The sequence below is a fragment of the Phaseolus vulgaris genome, chromosome 6 (genome assembly GCF_000499845.2).
Source record: "Phaseolus vulgaris cultivar G19833 chromosome 6, P. vulgaris v2.0, whole genome shotgun sequence".
Taxonomy (NCBI): Eukaryota; Viridiplantae; Streptophyta; class Magnoliopsida; order Fabales; family Fabaceae; genus Phaseolus; species Phaseolus vulgaris.
The window spans coordinates 4,176,421-4,188,035 of NC_023754.2; positions in this window are offsets into that span (position 1 = coordinate 4,176,421).

Genomic DNA, 11,615 nt, shown 5'->3' on the forward strand with positions numbered 1-11,615 from the left:
AGACAGCCAAAAAAATTTAAAAGTAGTTTCAAAACACAATATATTAATAAGACAGCATAGTTAATAGCAAATTCCCAAAATATAGGGAGAAGGTTTGCTTGAAAAAGTAAGGTGCGAGTAACATTTAAAATATGCTGATGTTTTCTTTCAACTATGTCATTTTGTTGAGGTGTTTCAATACAAGTAGTTTGATGTACAATTCCTTTTGAAGCAAAAAAATGAGACATAGCAAATTCTGCACCATTATCGCTTCAAATGGTTTTCACGGTAGTTTTAAAATGGTTTTCAACAATAACAAAGAAATTGATTATGTGGTTACAAACTTCAGATTTATTGTGCAACATGATAATCCAAGTATAACGAGAGTAGTCATAAACAATAGTTAGAAAATAGCGAAAACCTTGCATAGAAGTAATGGAACATGGTCCCCAGATATCCACATGTAAAAGATCAAAAACAACAGATGTAGCAGAAGTACTAAGAGGGAAAGGTAATTTCCTCTATTTTGCACAATTACAAGTATCACATATATGCAATTCATCAACAGTAAGAAAGGTAAAAGTTTTGCTTAGGATATGTAATCTTTCTTGAGAGGGATTCCGCCACACAGTTTTATCCTTGATATTAAAAAGAACATAAGGAATAGAGGTGTGTGGTGTAATATTTGAAGAAACAGGTAAAGGTTTAAGCAAATATAGGCTAACAGTGACAATAATTGTACCAATCCTCTCGCGGGATAGATTATCCTGTATAACATATTGAGTAGGGGTGAAAGTTATGGTGCATCTAAGATGAAGAGAAAGTTTAGAAACAGAGATCAAGTTCAATTGAAACTGAGGTACATACAATATATTAGTGAGGTAGAGTTTTACAAGACTAGAATAGGTGGCATAAACAGTTTGACCATTAGGCAAACTTATTAAAACATGTTTAATTTTGGTGCAAGTAGTAAAATCATCTAAGTTATGACAGACATGATCAATTGCACCCGAATCAATGATCCAAAAAATTTTAATGGCAGATAAAAATGGAAGAGACTTACCCGTTTTGTTAAGTGTTGGTGATCACATATGCAAAAAAGTCCCAATATGGTTGATCTGTGCTTGAGGAGTGGGATCCCCAGTGTTTTGTTGGCGCAAGATGTCAGTCAAGAACTAACACTGTTCGGAAGTAAGGTGGATATCTTTTATATCCTATTCTTTAGGCAAAGACTCAGAACAAACAACATTAGTAGCAACAAGGTTGTGTGTCAGTGGTGTTCTATTAATAAACTTGTAACCAGGAGGAAAACCATGTTTTTTATAGCAGGTATCCATAGTATTGCCAGTGCGATTGCAGAACGTACAAAGCTTCCTAGAAGACATTTTTGTGATCTTAATATCAGTAGCAGGAAAACCATGTTTACAAAATGTGCACAGGATATTACTAGGATGAGTAGTATGACTATTGTTCAAGCTATGTAAATTGGAAATAGGCATAACAACAGATAATTGACGTTCTTGTTGTACAACCAAAGATTTTTTTTGGATATAGGTGCGATGGGATCCATGAGCAGAACATGTGAACAAATGTTGTTATACTATCATTAAGCCCTCTTAAAAGTTGCATAGCAGGGTCCTCACATTTTCGTTGATTTATAACCAGATTAACAAAACAGGAACATTTAACAGGACAAGTACAAACAGGGTTAGGTCGGAAAGTTTCCAACTCATCCCAAATAATACGCAATTTTCTGAAATATTCAGTGACAGACATGTCACCCTGGCTTAGAGAAGAACCCTCAAGTTGTAAATCAGAGATACGGGAAAAATCACCTTGAGAATATCTAACTTTTAAGTCATTCCATATATTGAAAGCCACATCCATCCAAATAATACTTTGCCTAATAGGAACAAAAATCGGATGTACTAACCAGGAGACGACCATGTTGTTACACTGTGACCAAGCCGCGAATGTTGGATCATCCTTTTGCGAATATGGATAAGAACTGAGGATAAATTCCAGTTTATTCTTGGTGCTGAGTGCTGTAACAAAAGATCGACTCCACGAGTGATAATTGTTGGAATCAAGAACAGGCGAAACCAACGAGGCCGTTGGATTCTCGCTAGGATGTAAATAGAGGATATTGTGCATTGATTTTTCTAACGAAGATAGCGTTGATTGCTGTGACGATAGCGGTGTAGGGTTTTCATCAGCCATGACCTGAAAATGAAGAAACAATTATAAGATCTTAAGGAAAGAAGGAAAAAATGGAAAGAGAAGAAAAGAAAAAAAAAACAGAGCAAGAATATCAATAGAACGGGAAAGAAACGGAAAGGCACAATAGAGCTCTTCATGTGAAGAGCTCTGATACCATTTTACACTTAGAGGTGAAGATGATGCTTCGTTCTTGATGTAGATTCACCCTGAAATTGCAATGAAATGGGAATGGAAAAGAAACAAATGAACCCTAATCAAGCACAAGCTAACAGTGATGGAAGCATAAGAATAAGGATTTGGGAGTGTGAAAAGAAAGTAATATTGAGACAAAGACAAAGTGAAAATAATATTATTTCACTTCTTGCTTTAGTAATTACAGGAGGTGAATAAAAGAAAATGGATTGCCTAAACAAGTGGCAAGAAACAAAAATAGAGAAACTAATGGGCTTATGCAATAAGACAGACCCAATCTACTTAAAACAGAAAAGACATAAATAAAATATTTTAACAATTAAACCAGACCCATTGTATAAAACATATCATATAAAAGAAAAACTAACTAAGAATTTGATTATGATGTTGATTAGCTTTTATAAGCATAATTTTTAATTATCTTTGATAGCCATAATAACAAATGCTTGATAAAGAAGATTTTTTTAAATTATTTAAAAACAGAAGAAGAAGAAGAAGAAGAAAATGTTATACAAGAAAAAACACAATTTAAGAAATAGTAATAAAATAAAAGAATATTTATTGACATGTCTTAAAATTCAAAATTTTAATTTCTTCAATAGTGTTCATAAATTTTTCAATTAAAAATAATAATAAATATAGTTTTAATTTTTAAATTAATTTATAGAAAAATAAATTCTATCGAAATGATTATTAATTTTTTGAAAGGACTAATAAAGTTGTTTAATTGAAAATGAAATAATTTATAGTCTTCAAAATTAAAATAATAAATTATTAAATATTATTAAATAGAAAAAGTGGACACCATTAAACCCTAAACTAAATTATTTGTCTTTGTAAGAAAAAAAAAATAAAAAAAATAGTATATAAATTAATTAAATATAAATACATTTATTTTACAATGAAAATATAAAACTTGAAAAAAAAATATCAAAGGCCTTACCCTAATCAGGAATCCTTTTTTCTTAGTATTGTTTAGATTTTGGTGTGTGGTTTCACTCCCACCATCACATTATCAAATCCTTTAAATATAATCAATTATGTAATAAATTATAACTGAATTAGTTTTTGTTTTCTTGAATTCATTATTTATTATTATTATTATTATTATTATTATTATTATTATTATAGTTTTATGTAAATTTAATTGTACATTTCGTTGTATAGTTTTTATTACAATAAGATAATATTATATTCATAATCCTGTATAGTATGCATAAAAGATTTTAACAATTAAATAATATATATCACATATGAAATTATGTTGTTTAATTTTTAATTTTTATAAGGACTGTTTAATTAAATTATTTTCCAATACACACTTTTGTTTAATAACCATAAATTAATCTACGTTATTTGTATTAGAACACTTTATTATTATTTATTTAACAAATACAGTATTTTACTTATAATTTGAAATTGAAATTGGTAAATCAGTTTAAGATTTTACATCAAATTTAAAGGAAATCTATGTAAATTTACAATTATCAAGTCACTTTTTTCTTTTTTTTCACATATTCACACAAGTCAATCCATCCATAAACTCAACTTTCTTTTATTGTAAATTACCTAATACGAGTATCACTAAATTATCACATGTATTTCGATTTATCTACGTTTTATAAAGTTCAGACTGCTGTGGTCGTTGAGTTTTATGAAGTTATATATGCTATGTAGGAAGCTCAGAAGATGAGACTTACTAATGTCTGGCTTGAATGTGATTCTACCTTGGTTTGTGCTGCGTTTACTGCTAGGACTAATGTTCCGTGGATGCTTCATAATCGATGAAATACTTGTCTTAATTAATTACCATGGGAATATTGGATTTAGGGTTACTCATATTTTTCATGAAGGGAATGCGTGTGCTGATAAGTTGGCTAATTTAGGATTTATTCATAGAGAATCATTTCATTGGTATAATAGGCTTCCATCTAGTTTGTTCTTAGAATTCTTTATGAACAGGTATAGTTTACCTATGTATCGTTTTTGGCGCTCCTACTGCTGTCAACTTAGCTTTTGGAAATATTTTGATTGCATTGGTTAGTGAGATTTGGTGTCATAGGAATAAACATATTTTCAAGGGAGGAGTGATTGATCATTATGAAATCTTCTCTTTGGCTCAACTGAAGGTATGGTCTTGGGTTACTTCCAAAGTCCCTTTCATTTGTTTTTCCTTTTCTGATTGGTATCTTGATCCATTGGTTTGTATGTTTTCGATTAAAAAAAGTGATATGTGGTAGGTTGGGTTGGTGTTTCTTTCTGCAGTTTGTGAGGGGCTGATGTTGTTGTTTGGACTGTTGTGGACTTTCAGTCCAAGATGTATAAGGGTTGGATCACCCCTGAAGTGGTTCACATTTATTTTATTTTTTTTATTGATAAAAAAACCTATGTATCGGTTTTGTTAACATGTGAGTTTTGGTCTAGTCCCTCCATATTTTTGTATTTTTTTAATAATACTTTTTTCATGTGATGGCTGATGATTGTTGTTACTTGAGATGTCAGCCTAGCTGAGATATCAAGTTGCATAGTGATTCCTAACATGAAAACTTTTATAAAAAAAATTATCACATGTATTTAGTTATTTTCTTAATCAGTCTTTCAATACATTTAATAATTTCACATTATTTAATAATCTAGATTAAGAATAATTTAAATATATTTAGTTTCTTAATTTTCTAAGTTATCTTTTAAAAGAAAAAATTAAAATGAAATTGAATTCAATAATAATTAAATGCGCATTTCTTACTTAGAGACTTGTAATAATAACAACCCAACCTACCTTATGAGAGTGTTTAACTTTTTTTTTCCTTTTGAAATGGTATTACAATGTGGTATTGGTTCTAGGAATCTCTACTTCTTCAACTAATTAATAGTTATGTACTCAAATAGTTACACCTAATAAATGTTTTTAAGAAGTGGACTTTAAGTTTAATTTAATTTAACCTTATAAAATCGATTTATAAAGTGAGATTTACACTCACTTATATACTATAAAATATCCTAATCTTTAATCGACGTGTGATCTCCGACAGAATCCCTTCTCTCTATCTATCTCTCTATGTACATTAGCATGAACAAATAGGAATTCCTGTTAATCCATTCCATAATACATATGGAAAATTTTCTCAAACAAACAAACCTTAGCTTTACATTCTTTCCCTTTCTTTTGGCTAATCTAGATTTTTCTATTTTTTTTATCACCACAATCTAGTTTCTCTTTGCTTATTTCCAAGAGTAGAAAAGCAAGGTTCTGTTGTATAGTAAAGTGTTGGAAAAATCATAACTAATTATCCCTATTTGTATAAATACAAAATGGGCAATTGTAGAAGCAATAAGTAGAAAAAAGAAAAAAGAGTAAAATGGGATAATGGCACTGAGAATTTTTAATGAGAAATCCTCCTTAACTTGAGAAGTAAAAACTCAAGCGACCTAGTCTAGAAAATGTCTTCACTATGAAAGTACGATTTCAATGTTTGTTTCTCTCACTCTGTAGGAGTAGTACTTAATTTCACCCAACAATAATGGAATACAATGTTTTTCTATCCTCTCACTAGGATTTCTAATCTCACATTACGGTGGATATCAATTCTCTCATTTACTCTTTATATTTATGATACGAATTCAAATAGATCTGACAACGAAAATAGGAATTTAGGGTTACGGAACAGAATCAACTAAAAATAGTAACTACGAAAAACCTAGATTGAGGAAGGCGCCACAAACAAAGTTTGATAAGCCTAAGGATGATCGCCACAAGAATTGGTGGATTCTTGATAAGATCGCAAGATGCAGGGAAAAATCCTAGCAAAGAAATATTCTCTTTTAAAATTGCCAAAATATTTGTCCCTCATTATGATTTCCAAAAGTGTATAAATACAAATTTAGTTATAGGTCTTGACTTGTTTGTAAGTAAATAAATAAAAAATACAATTCCTATATTTCAAGAAATGATCATTTGTCCCAATTGTTAGGTTGATACTTTGTAATTGGTCCTAAGTTCAAATCCCTACTCCAAAATAAAATAATATTATTATTTTATTTTAATACTCCAAGCCTCTTCTGTGTGTAATCAGCCTAGTCTTTTTTTAAACCGTGGGCCTCCAAAAGATTAGTCGCCATTGGACTTGGATGTCTGCATATTTCCCTCCCTCTTGAGAAAGACCTTGGATGTCCACATCAATTTCTCTTCTCACTTGCTTGCTTTTCTCTTTCTTACAAGTTCCCTTTATATATACTCATAAAGAGATAATGGATAATTAATGTTTGTAACATTTTTAAGATACTTTGAAAAAATTATCTTCAACTTTCTAGGTTGAACTTCATAGTCTTCAAGAGATATATAATTCCAAAACATTGGAATGTCCATCATGAAATATATTTAATGGATCAATTATCTAGATTCATTGGTCATGGTCTCCCTTTAATTAATGAGGGATTCCTAACAAATCCCCCTTTCCCGACTTAATTGAGGAGTGTCAATAATCCAGCTCCCTTACAATAGTATGCTAGCTTTTTAACTGAAATTGCCTTGGTTAACATGTGGACCAATTGTCATCTGTATGAACCTTCTCTAGCTACAACTCTCCATCCTCCAAAGCATTTCGTATCCAATGATAACGATAATCAATGTTCTTTGTTTGAGAAAGAAATGTAGGATTCTTAGCTAGGTGGATTACACTTTGGTTGTCACAGTAAATAACATATTTTCTTAAACAATACCCAATTCATGCAAGAAGTTTTTGTTGATCAAGGATGATCTTGAAGCTTTGATGTCTCCAAATTCATGGTGTTGGATGGAAGGCTGGAGTTGTTGTTTTTGTGGGTGGGTTTTGCATAGAATGATGTGTAATCCACTCTTTGTTTGAATCTAAAACAATTTGGAATCAAAACCTTTTTGAAAAAGATTGTTTTATGAAGAAGTGGAAAAACAACATGTTGTTGTGTCGTTTCAATCAGTTGTTTAACACTTAAAGGTTTTTGAAAAGGGTTTGAAGCTATTTGACTTGGTTGACTTTGTTGTCAAATCAATTCAATCGGTTGTTTCATGAATTCAACTGATTGTTTGTTGAAAATTCATAACAAAATTTTTGTTATGTTTGCAAATCAGCTTTAAATGTTTTCTAACTGAATAGGATTCTGTTTTAAATGTTTTTAACAACTTTTGAAGTATTTAAAAGAGGTTGTTATACTCTCTTAAAGTTTGATAATAGTTTTGAGACATTTGTGAAAGTGTGAAAACAAATTTGAGTTTTCAAGATTTGCATTCAAGCTTTTGGGTTTTATTAAAGAAGTGGAATAGGATTGTTGTAATCTTTTGATTTGATCTTCATCGGGTGTAATCCTTTATGTATCTCTTGTATTTCTAAATACTGGTGTGTAAGTGCAGAATCAGAGGGTGTTCTGATTTTTGTGGTGTTTGTGTGCCAAAGGAAGTGTGTGACTTGAGGTGTTCAAGGTCACTTCTTTGGTGGTGTGTTTGTAATCTGAATTTTGATTGCATAGTAGATACCCAATGGTTTCTGGGGACTGGTTGTAGCTCTTGGTGTAAGAGTGAAGTAGTATAAATTTGTTTGTGTGATTCTCTCTTTCCCTGATCTCACATATATCTGTTTTAAATTGTTTTTATTAACTGTTGATAAAAACAACCAGTTGATTTTCTGGAAATCAACTAAAACAGCTTTGTGCATTGTTTTCCATAGTTTCCTTCTTTAGGATTCTTCATTGACTTTCATTGTACCTTCAAAGTTTGTGAAAATCTTTCATAAACAATTCACCCCTCTCTTGTTTAAGGCCATATATTCTAACAATTGACATCAAGAGCTTGGTACTTGAAAAATACTCAAGTTTGATCCTAAAAATCTTTTTCTTATGGCTGAAAAATTACCCTTTTGAGAGGGTGCATCAATAAATAGACCACCTTTGTTCTGTGGTTTGAAATTACCAATTTTGGAAGGTACGTATGATGATCTTTGTTGAATCTTTTGATAAAGGAATATGGGATGCAATTGAAAATGGCCCCTTTATTCCTAAGCTTGAAAATGATGGTGTTTCTATTGAAAAGCCTTGGTCCCAATGGACTGATGCAGAAAACAAAAGAGCAATGTTTGATTGCATTGCAAAAAATATTATCACCTATGCCTTAAATTCTGATGAGTTTTTCAGGGTCTCTCAATGCGGATCTTCTAAGGAGATGTTGGATACCCTAGAGGTAACTCATGAAGGAATGAACGATGTAAAGAGGGCAAGGAAACATACTATAATCCAAGAGTATGAAATGTTCAGAAAGCTCTAAGAAGAATCAATTGCGGATGTGAAAAAGCGGTTCATGTTGATCAAGAGTGATCAAAGGCTTTGAAGAATCCAAATACATGTGTTTGATGCAAGGTTGGAGTTGTTGTTGGGTTTAGGATAAGATCTGGGTAGTTTTAATGTTTAATCCACTCTTTGTTGAATCTAAAGCTAATGTGTTTTAAAACCTTTTTGAGTTTAAAGTGTTTTTCAAACTAAATAAAAAACAACCTGTTGTTTTGTCGAAACAACTGATTGTTTTACTCTTAGGTGTTTTTGAAAAGGTTGAAGACTGTTTTGGATGGTTGACTTGTTGTCAAACCAAAACAATTGATTGTTTCGTGGTTTTAATCGATTGTTTCTTTGAAAATCCTAACAGAATTCTATTTTGTTAGTTGAATGTGCTTTAAATGATTTCCAATTGAATACGCTCCTCTATTAAATGCTTTGACCAATCTTTGAAAGGTATAAATGGTTTGTTTATGTTTTATAACAAACAAGAGAAACATATTTGAGTTTTTCAGTTGTGAAAGATTGCTTTCAAGTTTTGAACATTCACATCAAGCTTTGGGTTTTCTCAAGAGAGAGTATAATAGGATTACATCTGTATTGATTTCAGATTGTTCTGTAAACAAGTGTAATTCGTTCTGAATATTCTATAGTTTTTGTTGTTGTTGCCAAGAAGTGTTGTGTGCTCTTGAGGTGGTCAAGATCAACATTCTTGGTGTGTTGTGCCAAAGTGAGTGTGTTTCTTGAAGGGTTCAAGGTCACTACTTTGGTGGTTTGTGTGTAATCTGTTTTGATTGCTTAGTGTATTGCCCAGTGGCTTCTGGGGACTGGATGTAGCTCTTGTTTTAAGAGTGAACCAGTATAAACTGTTTGTGTATCTTTTTCTTCTCTTAAACTCATTTAAATTCAGTTGTTATTGCTTTACTAGTATAAACAACCGATTGTTTCGCAGAAACAACCAATTGTTTTTCTGGTGCTTTGCTGTTTTGTGCTTAAATTCTTGGCTAACTGAAATTCTGATTTGGATTCACACAAAGGATTTTGTTCAAGCTGAAAACGTTTTCAAAAACCCCTCTTAAACAATTCACCCCCCTTCTCGTTTAAGACCATATATTCTAACAGTTCACACATATTGTTAATCACCTCATGAGTCTTGAAAAGGTCTTTGACAAAGAAGAGTTGAATATCAAGATTCTCAAATGTCTTGGTAGATCTTGGCAACCTAAAGTCACGACAATCTCATAATCAAGGGACTTGACATCTTTGACTACAACTTCCTTGTTTGGAAAGCTTAGGGAGAATTAGTTGGAGATGAATAAACTCAACATTCAAGAGAGTGAAGATAAGCATGTAAGAAACATTGCCTTGAAAACTTCCAAGCACAAGAACAATCAAGTTTCAAGTGATGAGAGTGAAGGAGAAACTCTTAGTTTGTTGTCCAAAAAGTTCAGCAAATTCTTGAAGAAGAACCGCAACAAAGACTCCAATAAAGAAAGGTATGGCAACAAGAAAACTAGTGATTTTAATGCTAACAATTATACTTGTTATGGTTGTGGAGAGCAGGGGCACATAAAGGTTGAATGCCCAAATAAAGAGAAAAAGTCAAGCAATAAGGAAAAGAAAGCAAAATAAGAAAGAGCCTACATTGCTTGGGATGAAAATAATGTCTCTTCATCAAGCTCCTCATCAAGTAAAGATGAAGAAGCTAATCTGTGTTTGATGGCCAAGGAAGAGGATGATGCAAGTAGTGTAAGTTCTTGTACTTCTTTAAATGCTGAAAGTTATAGTCAACTTCTTCGAGCTTTTAAAGAAACACATGAGGAAGCTAATCGATTGACACTCTTAAACAACTGATTGAAAGGGTTGAATAACTGGCTTGAAAACAGAGTCAAGGCACTGGAAAAAAAGTTGGAGAATTCAAAAACTGATTTTGAAAACTTAGAAATGCTTTATAAGAACTCTTCTTGCAAGTGTGACTCACTTGTTTGTGAAAATTGTGAATCTCTTGAAAAGAAGGTTCACTACCTTGTGAAAACTGTGGATAGGCTTTCAAAGAGTATATCCAACTTTGAGAATGTCTTGGCATCTCAAAATTGTGTTTTTGGAAAAACAGGTTTAGGTTTTAATCCATAGAGCAAGAAAAATGAGTTTTCAAAGTCTTTTTCAAAACTGTCAGAAAAACAACCGATTGAAAAATCGAAACAACCGGTTGTTACATGCTTTTATTGCATGAAGAGAGGCCACTCTGTTAGATTCTGCAATATTAGGAAATATTATGTTCCTAAAGGAGTAATGAGATGGATTCCCAAGGTTTCTAAGGTTCCTACTAACATCATTGGACCCAAATTTATAAGGGGACCAAATCTTGCTTCTTAACCTTTTCTTGTAAGGATCTTTGGCAGCCAAGAATCACCTTTGAGCTTGAAGAATGACTGTCAAAGGGAAAAACATCAAGAATAAAGTCAATCTTTGTTCCTACACTTTTCATTTGCATATGTCTTGCAAAGGTCTTTGAAAGTCAAGAGTCATCCTAGGCACATGCACAATTGGTGCTCAAAAAGAAAATCTTTAAGAATAAAGAGAGTGAAACTTTTGGGGTTTTCTTTGCTAAAGTATGAACAAATTGCATACTTCACTTTTCATCGCTTTAAAAGGTGATTACTTGGTTCTGGAAAATATTCTCTTTGCTGTCACAAAAAACAACCAGTTGAAAGTACAAAACACCCAGTTGTTTTACCTTTGACACCTCTGAATGAAGCTGCTATAATTGCTCATGAATGGTTAAACATGTTTCTACTTTTCAAAGCTAGTTGTTGGCCAAATATGCAATATGTATACCTCAGAATATGGTCATAAGGGTATATGTCTGCTTTTTTTCTTTGAAGTTCAGTGCTTTTTATGAATGGCTATCACATTGGTGTTCACGG